Source organism: Chrysochloris asiatica, unplaced genomic scaffold (genome assembly GCF_000296735.1).
Source record: "Chrysochloris asiatica unplaced genomic scaffold, ChrAsi1.0 scaffold00174, whole genome shotgun sequence".
NCBI classification, from domain to species: domain Eukaryota; kingdom Metazoa; phylum Chordata; class Mammalia; order Afrosoricida; family Chrysochloridae; genus Chrysochloris; species Chrysochloris asiatica.
This window is the reverse complement of record NW_006408692.1, coordinates 4,484,134-4,503,022: the sequence shown is the minus strand read 5'-3', so window position 1 is coordinate 4,503,022 and position 18,889 is coordinate 4,484,134. Positions and strand designations below refer to the sequence as shown.

Here is an 18,889-nt window from a genome sequence, read left to right as displayed (position 1 = left end):
CTGTTAAGTCAGTTCCAACTCATCATGACCTTGTATGAGGTTTCCCAGGAAAGGCTGGTGGGTTTGAATCACTGACCTTGCAGTTCAAACTGACCTTGTCGTCTTAGCTGGCACCCTGAATTCACACATTTAGCCTCCTAAACTGTGAGAAAATAAACGTATTAACACCAGCCGCTTGTGGAATTTGTTATAGCAACACTGGGTAACTACTAAGAAAACATCTTTTTAAAATGATCCATCGATAAAGCTAGGAAATAAGATGTTAGAGCTGATTGTGACATGACGTAGAAGTAGAGTGGAACCTGTGCGCACTGGAACTCATCCGGATTGCCTTGTTTCCCTGCGTCTCGAAAGTTTTCTGTCTTTATATCACTCATTTTAGTAGAAACTATTAGAGTCCTGGTGTGGTGCTATAGGAAAAGTACTGGACTGCTAACCGGAAGGTCAGTGGTTCAAACCCACCAGCTGCTGCTCCTAAACCCTATACAGGATTGCCATGAGTCAAAACCAACTCGACGGCACTTAGTAACAACATTTGAGTTGTCTCTCTCTGATAAAGGTGGCACTGTAGGATAAGGCTGGCAGTTCAAACCCATCAGCTGCTCCAAGGGAGAAAGATGAAGCTTTCTGCTCTCTCAGAAGCCCTACACAGGATTACTAAATCCGAATCAATTAGCGACAAAGGGTTTAGTTTTGATATCTCTGATAGGTTTCTGCTTCCAAAAGGTTGCAACATGAAAAACCCTTAGAGGGAAGTTCTACTTGGACACACAAGGGTCGCCATGATTTGGAATTGACTTATGGTAGCTGGGTTTATATGATCAGTGTTAAAACTTTAAGAAGATAACTTATTTGAACTGCTAAAAATTTGAAAACTGTTAAAAATTATCAATCTTTTTTCTTTTTCCAAAATTTAGTATTTGCCCCATGGTGTTGTTTCCTGATAATATCAAGATGTAGCAGGTGACTATTGACAATAGCTAGTCTTTGGGTCCCACTCTATATAGGGTCCTCACAAAAACAGTTACGAGTTACTGGTATTTGTGACTGAGATCTACCAGTGACTTGGCCTTTGAGATTTCTGAGAAGCACAAAGACCTGCCACACAAGGAGTTACCAAAAACTGCTCAGCCTAAGCAAGGACCAAGGCCTTCCAAGGCTCCTAAATTCTCTAGTCATTTTATTTTCAGTGTCTTCATCTGGTGTTCTTCTCAGTACAGCTCGCCATGGTTTAGGGAACACAGACCCAAGGCATAAACATTGGTGCATACATCTGGTATAGTATTCACTTTGTCCACTCCTAAAGATCACCTTTCAGTGCAGTAACAGACAGGCCTACCCAGTGAACAACACCCGTGAACGTGCTCCTCAGAACAATCAACCATGAGACCAAAACACAAAGTTCAGAAGGCAGGAAAGATGTATGAATGGAACTGGGGAACTCACAGATGAAGTGGGAAGAATGCTGTTACCTTGTGGGGACTGCAACTAATATCACAAAACAAAATGTGCACAAATTGGGGGATGGGAAACTAATGTTCTCTGTAAACCTTCATCCAAGCAAGCCATAAGAAAATGTTCAAAAATATCCAGATTCACTTTGGGAAGGAGCTATAAAAAACTGAATCCACAATCCTCAACAAATCATCACCTGCTCATGTGGTGGACATCTGTTGGGGGTTTAGCTGCCTCTGAAGTCACAAAGGTAGGAAACATCCCTTTTTCTAGCTTCACTCTCCCGTATGCATGTTTCTCTCACATTTTTGTACATGGCTATCAAGTCCAGCTATGATCATTATGATCCAAGTGCAGTAGGTGTCCTCTAAATTCAAACAGCTTCTAATATTTAAAGCTTTCTTTGAACATAAAGGAAAAACAACCCTGTTCAGGTAAAATAGGAAAAGACATTTCATTTTGCACTGAATGTTTTTGTTGTTGTTGTTGTTTGTTTTGTTTCAATTGAGCCTGATTTGTAAATAAACTACAGGAAGTGAAATTCACTTAAAATACGTTGGTGTTCTTGATGGACACGGTAATTTCTAAGAAAACGATTGGAAAAATAGTGAGCGATTTCAAACAATGTGCCAATATCTCATGTTTTTTGTTGTCAGTTCCTACATAGCGACCCTATGTACTACAGAACAAAGCAGGGCTTGGTCCCGCTCCATCCTCACAATTGTCGCTGTGATTGAACCCACTGTTGTAGCTACTGTGTCAATATACTTCCTTGATGGTCCTCCTCTTTTTCACTGACCCTCGACTGTACTAATCATGATGTTCTTCTACAGGTACTGGTCTCTCCTCGTAACATGTCCAAAGTCTAACCAATCTAGCTTCCAAGGAGCATTTTAGCTATACAAATTTTGTTCATTCTTCTGGAAGTCCATGGCATTATTTAATATTCTTCTCATGCTTACAGCATAATTAAAAACAACAACAGCAACAACAAAAAACCCACAACCAATTCAGAGTGTACTGAATAAATGCGCAAAAGAATGCTAAACTGTCATCAACTGGCAGACCAATGGTCATTCATTCACACCAGGCTTGTGTTGAATCAATTCACGTGTCTCCTGCACCCAAACAGGTTATTGGTGGCATTAGCATCAAACACTGAATTCAAACTCTCACAGCATCCTCACTGCCCTAAATTCTCATTGAGGAGTCTACTGGCCCTTTTGCAGTCACACACAATCTGTTGATCTACCGACACTCTCAGTAATTGTCCAGTGTGAATGTATTTGCTGTACCAAATAATAGCCAGCTCCTGCTTTCCCCTAGCTAGGGAAAATAACCAGCCCCAGTGTCGCAATGATTAAGTGCTTGACTGGAAACCAAAAGGTCTCGAGTTTGAAACCCCACCAGCCGCTCGATGGGAGCAAGCTGTGGCAATCTGCTTCCATAAAGATTCCAGCCTTGGAAGCCTGTGAGGCAGTTCTAGTCTGTTCTACTTGGTCACTGTGAATCGGAAGTAACTCAGTGTCCATGGGTTGGGCTTGGGTACAGGGTAAGATATCTTAGTTATCTGGTACATGTATGATCTACATCAAAGTCTTCAGTTTTCCACTTTCTTAGAGACAAATAACTAGGTCTTAATATTTAGGTTAAAACAAAACAAAACAAAACAAAGGATGTGGCAAAGGCTGAAGGAGGATGCTGCTCTTGTGGTTCAATCCTGATTTAAATCAAAGCAAAGTCTTATTGGAGGGCCATGGTACACTTGGGTACACAAGACATATTCCAACAGCATACACCATGGGTCTTCTTTTTCTTTTTAATTAAAAGATTTTTTTCAAAAGTACTCCAGCTGGCTTCACAATTCCTATTTTTTTCCTTGAGTGATCTCACTGCTACCCAAAAAAGTTGGATGTCCGAATCCACCCAGAGGTACCAAGGAAGAAAAACTTAGAGATCTACAATACATTCAAAAAGAGAAAAAAAGAACTCAGCCACTGAAAACTCTATGAAGCACAGGTCTACACTGACACACATGGGTCATCAGGAGTTGGAGGCGTCGACTCAACTGGCACTGGTATGTTGTTGCTGTTATGTGCCGTGGAGTCGGTTCCAACTCATAGCGACCCTGCACAGGGTTTCCGAGGCTGTAAATCTTTATGGGAGCAGAAAGCCTCATGTTTCTCCCGCGGAGCAGCTGGTAGTTTCGAACTGCTGACCTTGCGGTTCACAGCCCGATTCGTTTATCTCATATACAGTCTTCCAAATTATATAGTTCCTTGTTTGTATATTCATGTAATGGGACTTGCTGAAATTATCAGGAATCGAAGCTTTCTCCTCTTCTGAAGATGACATAATCCATCTAGGTTTCCTTCTGACTTCACAGTGAAACAATGGCCCTTTGGGATGAAGTTTAGCAAACATTTCCTTACGCTCCTACCATCCACAGAACTAGTGCTTGGAACCTGCATGGGTACCAAAAGCCCACTGCCATGGGTTGGTTCGGACTCAGAGTGACCCTGTATAGTTTTTCTTGGCTATAAATCCTTATGGGGGCCGACAGCTCAACCTTCTCTTACAAAGAGGCTGAATTTGAACTGCCAACCTTGTGGTTAGCAGTTCAGTGATTATCCTATAGCAACACCACAGTAACTGTATAGAGAAGGAGCAAACATTGAAGCCACACATTGGTGGTCCTACTGTATTGCACTTACTTGTCCCTCTTTATCTTCTACATTTACACCTACCTTCCAATGCTTTTCTCTTCCATTGTCAAATGAACCTGCACTAGTATTTCAGCCTTTAAAGGCAAACCTTCCAAACTCCAATGAGGGGATAAAGTGGGGAATTTATATTTCCACTTCAATGAGTAACCAGAGAAGTGTTCATATGAACTTTGAACTTTGAGAACTAAGAAATTATTGTAACATCCGTAGTTCATTTTCTTGCTTTGGTTAATACAGTGCCATGGACCTTTCTAGGTTTTCATAGTCAGGGTTCCTAGAATGATGAGTAAATAAGTAATTCCTGGGCTTTATTTTTTCAGCTCTTGTTTTAATTATCTCTTCTGGCAGTTAGTACATAGAGAAAAATCTGCTTAATGCCACATCCTGGTTATTCAAGGTTTGGTTAGTTGGTTGGTTATGTGCTGTGGAGTCGGTTCCGACTCAGTGACCCTGTACAGAGTTTCCAAGACTGTAAATCTCTATGGGAGCAGAAAGCCTCATCTTTCTCCCACAGAACAGCTGGTAGTTTCGAACTGCTGAACTTAAGGTTCGCAGCCCGATTCGTAACCACTACGCTACCAGAGCTCCTTATTCAGGGTTTAGCTATCAATAAATTGCTCCTTGGCAAAACCCAGCTGAAATCAATAGCAGACTTGTACCTCCACCCTCCCACCCCATTTTCCCCCAAACATTTAGTCATTCATCTTTTCACAATCACATAAGATAAAGTCTGTTATTATTTTTTTTTTAACTCAATTGGAAGCATCATTAATTACAAAAACTTAGGGACAAGAACTACACATGCTAGCTTTAGCTTCATTCATAAGGAATTTCAACTGTGAATATTTGGAAATAAAAGCTGGTTACCCAAGGGATCTATGAAAATTTAGTCAGTTGAAGTATTTAATAAAGGCCTACCTAGTCCTGCTGGTGCAGTGGTTAAGTGTTCGTCTGCTAACCAAAAGGTCAGCGGTTTGAATCCACCAGCCACTTCACAGGAGAAAGAAGTAGCAGTCTGCTCCGAAAGATTCGTCTTGGAAACTCTATGGGGGCAACTCTACTCTGTCCAATATGTTGGTTGTTCTAGACTTCTCCAGAATGTAATATGGAAAGAACTTTACATTAAGAGTCTTTCAAGCTTATTCTAGTATGTTGTTGTTAAGTGCCATCGAGTCGGTTCCAACTCATAGTGATCCTGTATAGGGTTTCCAAAAAGCAGCTGGTGAATTTGAACCACCAAATTTGTGACTCTAACCGACCTTGCAGTCCAGTGCTTTATCCCACATAAAATAACCTGATATAAAAAATAGAGCTCATCCTCTTAGGTATTAACAAACCAACCTGACTTCTGTGCATCTAGTGTTCAATTCCCAACCAATACACATCAAGCACAGGTAACACTTATCTGACTTTGGAGGCTTTGTATTGGTCGGTGATGCAGAACAGGTTTCATTGCAAAGTGAAGGCTAAGGCATACTAGGAAGACAGGTCTGGCATTCTATTTCTGAAAATTAGCCAATGAAAACTATGGATGATCACAATGGACTGATCCAGGTGTACATGGGACCACCTAGAACTGGGGGCTGACTTGACAGCAGTTAACAACAACAACAAAAAAAACTTCCTGAAACTCTGGACACAGACTACGAAAAGGAGAGAAATTTTCTTAGCTGCTCTCCTGAACTACCAAGAGACTTGTCTGGTTTTTCCCTTAGATAGTTTTTAATTCACCGGGTGCCAGGTATTACCAAAAGCGCTGGAATAAATACAAGAATGAGAGAAACAGATTCAGGTCCAGAGGGAGCTTATTGACTGATGGGCATGACACATCATGGCACATACACACGTACATGTTTAGGTGTCTGTCTTTCACTACTCAGATCTACTGGGTTCAATCAAGGGATTGGGCAGTGACTTCAGACAGCGCGGGATACCGTGCTATCCAGTCTACCTGGTTCTTCCGTTAGGAGTGAAGAGCATTCATTCATTAATTAGTCTGTCACCAGAAAGATGAATCTGAAACTCTTCAGAGTTCCTGCAAATGTGTGGAGAGGAAGAATTCAATATTGAGGAAATCTGTAGTTAAAGCCTGTAGTAAAGGTTTCAAAAGCCAAACACAGGCAGATGTGGGGGGTACTTGTCTGGAAAGCAGCAAAGGCTTCCTCAGAGAAGTGACTGTTGAGCTGAGGTCAGTCTGAAGGACAGATAGGAGTTGGCTAGACAAGGTGAAGAGTCCTGGTGTGGCACTGCAGGTTAATATGCTGAACTGCAAAGTCAGCGGTTCAAGCTCACCAGCTGCTCCTTGGAAACTCTATACAGGATCACTATGTGTTGGAACGGACTCAACGGCACTTAACAACACCAACACCAACACGCAAGGTGAAATCAGAAAAATAGACGAGAAAGGGGCAGGAATGGAGGAGATCATTCCAAGGAGAGGGATTAGAGGGAACAACATTTACAAAAAGGCCCAGCAGCCAGGGGCATAACAAGCATATGAGGAGTTCAGGTCAGCACGGTAGTTTTGATTGTGTGAAGGATTTTGGTCTTTATCCTAAACTCAGGTCACTAGAAGCTTTTAAGTCAGATGTGAGTTTTTAAAGAACTGTTCTAAAGCTGCTGGTCGGGCGGTACTGGCATGGGATATAGGAGGCCTCAGATACATACAGTATTGATGGATAGAAAGCATTTATAAAGATTGTCGGAAGGAAGGAGAGAGATTTAACCAGGTAACAAAAATCTTATCTCAACCTACAAAGTGTATCCAACTTAAAGGCAATCACTGTTGCCTCCAAGAGGCTGTGAGTGCTGCCTTCAAAACCTCTAAGGACCAGGAGAAAGGGCAGCACAGCAGCCATGTTGGATTGTTCTTTAGTCACAGCTGGTGGTGCGCCGTGGAGTCGGTTCCGACTCATAATGACCCTATATTAAGGGTTTCCAAGGCTGTAAATCTTTATGGGAGCCGAAAGCCTCATCTTTCTCCCAGGGAATGGCTAGGAGTTTTAAACTGCTGACCTTGAGGTTAGCAGCCCCAATCACAACCACTATGGTGCCAGAGAGCTCCTTTATTCAGTAGGGAGTCAAAATAGGATGGAATGGAAACTTACAAGGAAGCCCTTTTCTTACTGATAACATTGAGTTTATTTAATTGCTACAGTGGTAGTGGTGGTTTTGTGCCAAGGAGTGGGTTCCAACTCATAGTGACCCTGGGTTTCTGAAGCTGTAAATCTTTGTTGTTGTTGATAAGTGCCGTCAAGTCGATTCCGACCCATAGCGACCCTGTATATAGGCTTTCCAAGGAGCAGCTGGTGAGGTTGAACCACTGACGTTGCAGTTCAAACGTCTTTGCAGTCTGACGCATTGGCCCACAGCGCCACACCAGTAAATCTTTGTTGTTGTTATGTGCCATGGAGTTGGTTCCGACTCATAGCGACCCTGTACACAGTTTCCGAGGCTGGATATCTTTACGAGAGCAGAAAGCTTCATCTTTCTCCTGTGGAACAGCTAGTAGTTTTGAACTGCTGACCTTAAGGTTCGCAGCCCGATTCGTAACCATTACGTTACCAGAGCAAATCTTTAGAGGAACAGAAAACCTCATCTTTCTTCCACAGAGGCTTGTAAATTCAAACAGCTGACCTTGAGGTTAGCAGCCCTTGTGACCCACTACTCTACCAGGGTTCCTTAAATTGTACAAATCTAAAAGCCCGCTCTTTGGAATGATAGCAAAAATTCACATCACACTCTCACAACTCTTAGAAGAATTATTTGCTCCAGGTAAGTAGTGCACTAATAGGGCTTTCTACCTGAAAGAATTGATCCCACCTTCTCTACTCAGTCAGTTTACCATTTGTCCGAGGAAACAGAGGCCCAGGAAGATAAAGTGGTAGCTTCTCAACACAATGAGGTTTTTGTTTTTTTTTTAACAAAGCAATTTCCACAAATAACATTTTAAGATCAGATCTTTGAAGTAAATTTTTGAAATAATTTAGGGCATTACAATCAGTGTTTCATGTGGTACATATGCAAAGAGAAACACAGAATTGCATATTTAGCCATTTCTTCTGAAGGTGAAAGGAAATCTCAAAGTTGATACATTCCTGAATGATCTATGAGTATTCTAGAGATTATGTAAAACATACACCTGATGACACATGCAGTATTACATATGGAAAACAAGTTACTGTATGTATGTTCTCTCTCTTCACTCGAAGTAGTTTAAATATTAAAACAATGAGTTTTTTTTTAATGCCTTTTTTTTCTCTCCTATCGGGCTGCAAACCTCAGAGTCAGCAGTTGGAAACTACCAGCTATTCCTCAGGAGAAAGATGAGGCTTTCTGCTCCCATAAAGATTTACAGCCTTGGAAACCATGTACAGTGCCCTATGAGTCGGAACCGACTCTACGGCACATAACCACCACCATAAATAGATAGCATAGTGGGTACGAATCGGGCTGGGAACCACAAGGTCAGCAGTTCGAAACTACCAAGCTGTTTCGCGGGAGAAAGATGATGCTTTCTGCTCCCGTAAAGGTTTACAGCCTCGGGAACCGTGTACGGGTTTGCTATGAGTCAGAACCGACTCCACGGCATATAACGAACCAACCAAAAATACATCGATGTTACTTTTGGCTAGTTTTATGATATTGCTGTTGTTGTTAAGTGCCTTGCCTTCGAGTTGGTTCGGACTCACTGCGACCCTGTATAGGGATTTCAAGGAATGGGCAGTGGATTTGAACTGCCAACCTGGTGATCAGCAGTCCAATGCTTATCCTACAGTGCTACACCAGGACTCCAGGACTACTGGGAGGGATTTTTTCCTTCTAATACGGAGCTCTGGTGCCACAGTGGTTATGAGCTGGGCTACTAACCTCAAGATAGGCAGTTCGAAACTACCAGTCGTTCCTCAGGAGAAAGATGAGGCTTTCTGCTCCCACAGATTCACAGCCTCGGAAACCCCTATACAGGGTCGCTATAAGTCAGAACTGACTCCACGGCACATCACCACTAGTATTGTATAATGTGGACTTCTGGTGTAGCATTGTTGAATAAGCACTGGACTGCTAATCACAAGGTTGACAGTTCAAAGCCACCAGTCACTTCTTAGAAACCTTATACAGGGTCACTATGGATAGGAACCAACTCGACAACATTTAATAACAACATTAATCAGATGGTGGTTCAAATTCAAACAGCAATACTATGAAAGAAAGGCCTGGTGAGTTACTTCCTCACAATCACAGCCACTGAGCACACTTCTATTCTAATACACGTGGGGTGACCATGAGTCACATCCGCCTCAACCACAACTGGTTTGCTTTGTTGGTTTTTGACACGGCTCAGTGGTAGAATTCTCACCTTCCACATGGGAGACTCAGGTTCAATTCCCAGGCAATGTACTTCAGCAAAGCCAACTCTGTTAGTCACTGGAGGCTTCTATGTTGCTATGAAGCTAAGCAGGTTTCAGTAGAACTTCCACATTAAGACAGACTAGGAAGAACAACCTGAAAATCTTCTGAAAAATCAGCCAATGAAAACCCTGTGGTTCACAAGGACTGGATACCATTGTGTGTGGTGTTAAGTAGACAGGAGTAAGGGACAACCTGAGGGCAGCTCACAGCAACAATATGGCATAGACAACACTTTAAAATTATGCATTTTAATGTATAGAAGCCACGGTGTTGTTGTTGTTGTTGTTGTTGTTGTTGTTAAGCACTGTGGAGTCGATTCCGACTCACAGTGACCCTGTACAGGGTTTCCGAGGCTGTGAATCTTTATGGGAGCAGAATGCCTCATCTTTCTCCCATGGAACCACTGGTAATTTCGAACTGCTGACCTGGAGTTGGCAGCCCGATTCATAATCACTAAGCTATAGTGGTGAGCGACCCTGCATAAGGTTTCCGAGGCTGTACATCTTTACAGGAGCAGAAAGTCTTTCTCCCGCAGAATGGCTGGTAGTTCCAAACTGCTGACCTTGAGATTAGCAGCCTGACACTACGCCACTACGCTACCAGAGTCTTTATTCTGTAGTATTACTGTGTAGATTTGAACCACCATCTGGTTAACGTTGTTGTTAAGTGTTGTTGAGCCAGTTCCTAACCATAGTGACCTTATAGAATAAAAAAATCTACGACGACTGATGCCTTTTGTTTCTTAACACAATCTTCTTAGATTCTTTATTCTATTGATTAAAGGACCCTTAACATCATCACACAGGCTAAGGGGAAGGCATCCAGATAAAAATGTGTTTTCTACTCACTCGATCACTCCATGTATAGACCTCAATAACTAGGAATTATTCATAGATATGGTCACTTTAAAACGATTTATGACACTATGTGCTTTAGTGCCTCTTTGAGACAGTCTGAGTTAATGTGTTTTAGTCCAATTCAAGTTAGAATATATTAGCATAAGCATCATCTCAATTTATTTAAAAATACACATGTAAATCTCATAGCTAAATTATAAAATAATTCCATTGAACCCTTAGAATAATTTAGTAACTACTTTCCAGGAAATGTAAATTAATATACATCAATAAAGTAGTCAATAACTTCATTTGGCCATCCAAACCAAATTACCATTTACTGAAATGATCAAGCTCAAAGGTTTGCTTTTTTTTAAACTGCTGACATATATGTCCCTTTCCAGTAATGGGTGAAAGGCATTTTTACTTTGGTTGTGGGTAGGAGCCACGGGGAGTCACATTTCTGAATAGAACAGTTACTTAAAGATGGAGCTGTCTACCATTTGTGAAGGTCTTTAGGATTTGTTAACAGAAAGTTAAACATACACACTAATAATTCAGCTTATTGGGGCTGCATGCTAAGTGGCAAAATGATAGTTTTCAATGTCTACAGGAAGCTCAAAGCTGGTCATGGGCAAGAGTAAACTAGACACTAGAACACCCAAACTTGCAGATAGTACCCATTTGACATAGCCTCAATGACTTGATAATCAGAACTCAACTAGAGGAAGATTTAAAAAAAAAAAAAAAATGCAATAAAGGCAGTGAGGGTAAATTGCTACAATTTAATGAACTTGACCTATATTCATGGAGGTAGTAGCTCAAAATACCGACTTAGAGGGAAGGAGTTTTCATATCAAGTATCAATGCTATCCCCTTTGTACACAGAGTAGATAGGAAGGACAACTTAGACACTGGCTACCTAAAATGAGGGGTCGATAAAGGCACCAAGTGATTGGCTTACAAGGTTTCAAGAGGGAGCTTAGTTTAAGAGTGTGTTGGGGAAGATACAGTCCCCACTGAATAGTTTTCATCCTGTCTAGATGGGTCTGGTGAAAAGAGATGGGGACAAAATTCTTATGATTCAATAGTGAGTAATTGTTATCATGACTAATTGTGACTGTCACAACTGTAAAGGTAGAAGTTTTATAACAAAAATGGGGAAGCAGTTAATCTTACAGTCCAGACACAGAGGATCCTAAGACCATCAAGGGAGAAGAGCACAAGGAGAATGCAGGACCTTATCCAGAGAAGCAGCGACACCAGAGATGGAGGTAGAGATGAGGACATGGAGAGAGGGAGCAGCTGAGGACTCTAGATTCATGGAAAGAGAGGGACTGAGAGCTGGCGGCCAGGAGGCAGGCTTTCAGAATGTGCCCTTTGGTGGTGTAAATTATTATATATGCCTGAGTGTTTAAAAAAAAAAGAGCTAAAATGAATAGAGAGAAATATTGGTAATGATGGTACACGGAGGGGATTATAATCATTGTAATGAAACAAAGTATATGATTTGTTGAATGTAAAACGATGATCTGCCCTGTAAACTTTCACTCAAGTCACAATAAAAACTTTTTAAAAAAAAAAAAGGTAATCTTCAGCTATAAATCTAATATGACCATTTTGAAGTTTGGACAATCTACTTATGCAAAATGAAACAGGAAGGAATCAGAGTTGTTAAAGTATACACCCTTCTTCCTCTTCATAGTTAGCTAGGTTCAGGGTGTCTCTTTAGTTTAACCTAGCTTGTCTTCTTTCATCATTCAGCATTCTATATTGATGTGTAGTGCACTGGACTTCCTGTTACCACAGCTTGAAAGTCTACAGCAAATCATGACTCATTCTTAAATCACAGAGAAACTCATCAAAATCCCAAATTTCACAGCACACATGAATTCAGTCTTTCAAGAGGGTGGCATTCTTAGAATATTACTTGGGCCACAGAGGACAAAAAGACTGAACAAGTCCACATAGAAATTATGGTAATCCATTGTTGAGTCAGCACACTTACTAGATTAGGAAATACAAACTCTATGTGTGCATTTTGGTCTTAGTACTAGGAGTCCTGGTGTGGCGTGGTAGGATAAACACTGGACTGAAGGTTGGATTGAACTGCAAGGTGGATGGTTCAAACTCACCAGCTGCTCCTAAGGAACCCTGTATCAATAGCATTTAACAGTAACAACAACTAGGCATTACAATGTGTTACATGGCATGTGTAGTGAAAAAAAGTTACAAAACAGTATGTGCAGCATGATCCCAATTAAAATTATGTGTGTATGTTGTTGTTAAGTGCTGTTGAATTGATTGCGACCCATAGTGACCCTGTGTAGTATTTCCGAGGAGCAACTGGTGAGCTTAAACTGCCCACCTTGCAGTTCAAACAACTTTGCAGTCTGGCGCATTAATCCACAGCTCCACACCAGGACCCCTTTACATGTATGTATGTATGTGCAAACCACAAAGTTGACAGTTCAAGTCTACCAGCAGTTCCGTGGGAGAAAGATGAGGTTTTCTGCTTTTGTGGGAGGCACTATGAATCAAAACCAACTCCATGGCACTAACGACAAGAGCAATGTGTGAAATTTAAAATACTAGACACCGATACATCAGAAGGAGTCCTGGTGTGGCGCTGCAGATAAACACCGGATTGCAAACCATACAGTCAGGGGTTCAAACCCACCAACTGCTCTTGGGAACCCTATACCAGCTCACTGTGATGTCAGAACCAACTCAATGGCACTTAACAACGTAACATCAAAATGCTAACAGTGATATTATAAGAGATTTGTGTGTATGGTTTTCCAAAACTTCCAAATGTGGTTCACATGAATACTTTCTGCAACAACAAAAACTAACCTTTAAAAAATATGGTTGTGCTAGTGTAGTCTCAGGTATATTATCAATCAATCAAAGAAGGCAAAGAGAATTGTTGTTACTAGTGCCATTAAGTCTAGTCCAACTCCTAGTGGCCCCATGTGACATAACAGAACTGCCTCACAGGATTTTCTTGGCTGTAATCTTGCTCTGGTAGCGTAGGGGTTACGAACTGGGCTGTGAACCGCAAGGTTAACAGTTGGAAACTACCAGCTGCTCCACAGGAGAAAGATGAGGCTTTCTGCTCCCGTAAAGATTTACAGTCTTGGAAACCCTGTTCAGGGTCACTATGGGTCGGAACCGACTTGACGGCACTTAACAACAACAAATCTTTATGAAGCAAATCGCCAGGTCTTTCTCCAACAGAACTGTTGGGTGAGTTTGAACCGCCAGCCTTTCTGTTAGCAGCTGAGTCACTAGACCTGGGACATACAGATGACTAAAGAACCAAACCAGTTGCCAAGATTCTGATATTTGGAGATCGTGTGTTTCTGTGGAAAACTGTGCTCCATAGGGTTTTGTGGCTGTCAACTTTTGGCCTTGTTGTTAACTGCCTTTGAGTCGGTTCTGACTCATAGTGACCCTGCATAGGGTTTCCAAGGCTTTTAAAAAAATTTTGCAGGAGCAGAAAGTCTCATCTTTCTTCAGGAGAGCAACTGGCAGACTCGAATCGTGGATCTGTGGTTAGCAGTCCTGTGCTTATGGTATGGAGCCACTTAGCTCCATTTTTTGGACTAGAGACATTAAAAAAGTGTTTTGTCAGAAGTATACAGAACATTTAGGCAGGGTAATGTAATTTATTCAAATTGCCCATGCCAGGTACTCCAATTCATAAGTGATGGGGCCGGAAGTAATTTATCAGTGGCAACATTGGAATGGCCAGAGAAGCCATTTCTTTTAAAGTTCAATGAGGAACTCCAGGTCTGGGATACATGAAGAAGACTGAGTCATTCACTCCCTAGTACTGGAAGAGAGCAAAGCCACCAATTAGTAAGCAGTAACTTGTCTTCAGTAAAAAAAGACTCCATTCCAGGAAGTCTTGGACAATAGGTAATGTTTTGCAGTGTTTCATAGCACCATACTGTTTGTTTTGTTTTTAAATAGATAAATATATAAGATCCAATACTTGGCACTAAGAAAGGATTATAATTTACATACACAGCCTTATTGTTGTTACATGCTGCTGCTGAGGTGGTTCCAACTCATAACAATCCTGTATGGGGTTTCCAAGGAGTGGCTGGTGGGTTTGAACTGCCAACCTTTCAGTTCAAACTGTCCTTGTGGTTCAGTGCTTATCCTACAGTGCCACACCAGGTCTACACACATTTTAAAACTCATTTCAGAAAGAGATTCAAGTTGCAAAAAGTTATTACACATATAAAGGTCAACATACGATCTCAGGGTTACATTTACTGTCTATTAGCAGTTTCCAAGTATTTATTTGTTTATAATAAGAAAAAGAAGAGGCCTTGACTAAAGGGTTAGGAAATGTCAAAATTCACACAACACAGAAAATCATGCGTCCTCTCTTCTGGGCTGCTGCCATTCTGGTCAAAAAAACATTTGTACCAAGTGGGTGAAGACGTTAGACTTGTGGAGATCCCAAGATAATTTTAATTTTGTTCACAAATGGTACACTACCACGACATTGTCATCAGTGCCTTATACTGCATGTAATTGACAAAAAAAAAGGAAAGAGGACAAATTCATGAATACTGTGTTATATTCTTGTATGTGGCACAAAATTCATGAATACTGTGTTATATTCTTGTATGTGGCACAAAAATATAACTGATAACTTTTAAATGTAAGGAGCTCTGGTAGAGCAGTGGTTACAAATTGGGCTGCATATCTTAAGGTCAGCAGTTCGAAAGTACCAGCTGTTCCACGGGAGAAAGATGAGGCTTTCTGCTCCTGAAAAGATTTACAGCCTTGGAAATCATGTACAGGGTCGCTATGAATCAGAACCGACTCCACAGCACATAACCACCACCACCATGACTCGAGTAAATACACGTGACAGAGTTTTCATCATCATTTCTATTATTAATGTAAATCAAGATTTCTCAGCCTGGCCACTATGAATATTTTGAACCAGAAAGTTCTTTGCTCTGGGAGCTACCTTTTGCGTTGCAGGATATTTGGTAGTATCCTCCGTTCCTACTCATTAAATGCCAGTACCACCCCTTCAATTATGACATCCAAAAAAGGTCTCCAGACATAGTTAAGTGTCTTAGGTGGCGGCAAAACTGTCCCTGCCTGAGAACCAATGACATAAATGAACTTTATACATTCCAATGTATAATTTATTAGAATAATAACTACGTAATCACTTATTGGAATGAGGAATCCTAGTTACCACATGTTTACTTTGATGGAAGCACATTTTTGAAAAGAGAATTTTTCATCTTCCATTCTTAAGGAGGACTCCTGGTGCGGCTCTGTAGGATCAGCACTGGGCTGTGAACCACAAGGTTGGCAGTTCAAACCCACCAACTGCTCCTCAGAAACCCTATACAGGGTTGCTATCAGCCGGAACCTGCTCCACGGCAGGTAACAACATTTTTAAGGAGCATTCATACCACCATACAAAATGAAGGTAACTTTCGCAAGCTTTTTTTACTGCCTCCCGATGAGGAGCCCTGGTGGTTGCAATGGTTAAACACTGGGCTGCTAACCAAAAATTCAGAGGTTCAAACCCACCAACCACTCCATGGGACAAAAATATGGCAGTCGGTTTCCATAAAGATTACAGCCTTGGAAACCTTATGGACCAATTCTACTCTACCATAGGGTAACTAGGAGTTGGAACCCACTTGACAGGAACCAGTTTAGTCTATTAAGTGTTGTTATCCTACAATCATACCACCCTATACTACATTTATTGAGCATCTACTCTGTACCAGGCACCCTGTTAGGAACACCCTGTACTCATATCCACTGACTCACCCTGGTGGGTTGTTTTTAGGACATGCCTTGCCACAGTAAAAGAAATACGAACACCTTAAGCGCTCAAGAAAAGCTTGTTTCTAAAGGAATCCCACTGTCCAAATGGATTTCTTAAAACTTGGTCCTCTTTAGTAACTACACATTTCTAGGCTATATTTAAGAGTTGTTGTTGTTAAGTTTGTTTGTTTTTTAAAGTTAAGAGGCTCTTTGCTGTGTTTGGCATTGAGAGGCCATCACTTTTTATACTCGGGTTTTTGCCAGCAAGATCATTACTGGAAAGTCTAAAAACACTTATGGACAGTCTTCATAACTGTCTGACCCCTGTGTCCTCCTAACACAATTTGTGATTTTAAAATCCTCATAAATTGAAACTCTTAACTGACCTTTCCAGAATCAATGTGTGCCAGAGAGACGAGAGAGATATCAGAGTATCTGGTTTGGCAATAAGGCGGTGAGGCTCAGAAATCGATTTAAGCTTATTAATAGATGCCTGGAACATGTTTGGTTTCTCATGTCCCTCCCCTTCCAACAAAGACTGAAGCCCGGAGGGAGAGAATGGGTGTGTTTGAACTACTTGGGCAGCAGAAACTTCACACACACACCACGACTACGAAGGAAAAACCTGCATGTCCGAAATTCAAAATGGCCAAGAGTGACTTCAAAGTTTTCACGATGCTGCCCAGAAAAGGCTCGATTGGCGGCTACACCTCTAAGTAAATAAAAGCCGTAACTTGTCTCCCTCTGCAGCGCAAGGCTCCCCAGGCTGACAGTGGTTGCACAAAACCCCTCCTGTGTAGAGCAGCGGAAACTCCTAATGAGATTAGTTGGTGTGTGTGCAGACATTACTTAGCAATGACTAAAGGGGTTCTCTCTTCCTGCAGCAGCCGGTGGAAAATTCAGGGAACTTTTCCCCCCTGCAGCATAGCAGCAGCAGCAACATCAGCGTCCCTCTAACCAGCTCCCTCAGCCAACTCCAAAAACAACCCGGCCTCCCCGCCTGCCCCGGGCCTGGGAGGGGGGCGGGGAGAGGTAAAGACGGGCTAGGGGCTTTCAAAGCTGGGAGGGTGCGAGGGGGTCGGCGGGGAAGGGGCGGGGGACCCCTCGAGCACTACAAAGGAAACTGTAAAAGGCACAAATACATAAACCTGAGAAGGAGCAAACCACAGTTTCTTTGTGAGCTCCTTCAGTGAGTCATTTTCAAGATGCTGTCTGCTGCCAGTTTCAAAGCGGAAGCGCATGGCAATTAGTCTTGCCGTTTCCAGACAAGCCAGAAACTCTCCCGACACTCGTTTTTTTTTTTTTTTTTCTTTCTAAAAAGCCCCTTTTGCAGTTTCTGAAATAACATTTCTTGCCGCCCCCCCCCCCGCCCCATCTTCACCAGCTGCCTAACTGCAGCTTGTCCTCAGGATGATTCCGTTCAGAAAGCATAACAAAACCAAGATCCTTTTTCTTTTTTAAAATCTTTTTTTTCATCTCTCCCCAGCCCCCAGGCCAACATTCAGTTCCAAGCTAGCAGCCCCCTTTCCTTAAGAAGTGGGGCCGCCAAGACCATTTTTAACCCCGTCCTTCTGCAAAACCGTGTGTGTCCAGGAAAGTCGTCGCCGGCTTTTAAATACCAGGCTGGGCGTGAGTCAGGGACGGTGACCTGAGTAGGGGTCACCTGCCGAGCTCGAGAAAGCAGAGCCCCCAGCCCCACGGCTGCACCTCACGACCTCTGCCTTCTTCTCCATCTCTTTCTCCCTCCGTGAACCCCAACTCCAGTGCCCTCTGCCCACCGGAGGGGAGCCGAGCCGCAGCCCACTTGGAAGATAGGCGGTGGTCCAGCCACCAGGCACACAACCCTTTCTATCACCTTTCTTCCCAGGGACCCGCCTGTATCTGCCCTTTTAGTGCCCGCCCTACCCGAGCTGCCCTGGGCCCCGAGCCCCGGCGCCCCCTTTCTCCGGCTTACAGCGCAGCCCAAGGGCGGGGTGCAGGGTAGGGTCCCGGCAGCCCCCGGCCCGGCGCGCGGACGCTGCGCGGGGAGGGAGGTACCGAGGTGCCGGCGGGAGGCGCGAGCGCAGGAGCAGAGCATCCCGGCTGCGCCCCCTCCCCGCGGATCGGCCTCTTTCTCGGACACCCCCACTCCCCAACCCAGCCACAGCCCACCCCGCGGCGCCCATCCGCCCCACCCCCACCGGGCCAAAGAAAAGAAAGAAAGCAAAACATAAAACAAAAACAAAAAACCCAAAACGAAACTTTGCAACTGTCCGATCAACAGGCAGAAGCCCTGTTACCTACCCAGATGTGGGGGAGCTTTCAAGATCCTTCTTCGGGGGAATTTCTAGGAGGAACCGGGCGAAACCCCCCGACTTTCCATGCTGACAGGCGTCTGCAGACGGTCTGTTGCTCTTGTAATGAGATCCTGATTTTTCCCCCTTTTTTTCTTTCTCTCGCTCCTCTTTTTTTTTTTTTTTTTCCCCTCTGGTGTGTGTGAGAGCAGGAAGTTGGAGCAGTCAGGCCGAGCCGGCTCACTTCCTTTACTGCATTATTCCCCAGGCGGTGTGCAGTCTGTGTAAACAGGCTTTTCCGCCCCGCGCCGCGCGCCCCGGCCGCGGCTGTGCGCCGGGGCTGGCAAGCGAGGCCCGCGCATACTACACC

General features: G+C 43.0%; 1 protein-coding gene across 1 annotated transcript in view; it reads right to left on the bottom strand.

Moving 5' to 3' along the window:
- ELK3 (ELK3, ETS-domain protein (SRF accessory protein 2)) overlaps window positions 1-18,823 on the bottom strand; it is a 104,386-nt gene extending 85,563 nt beyond the window's left edge. Inside the window, exon 1 of the mRNA XM_006871803.1 lies at window positions 18,530-18,823. The gene's annotated coding sequence lies outside the window, so the exon portion shown is untranslated. The remainder of the gene's footprint in view (window positions 1-18,529) is intronic.
- Window positions 18,824-18,889: the final 66 nt, after the last annotated feature.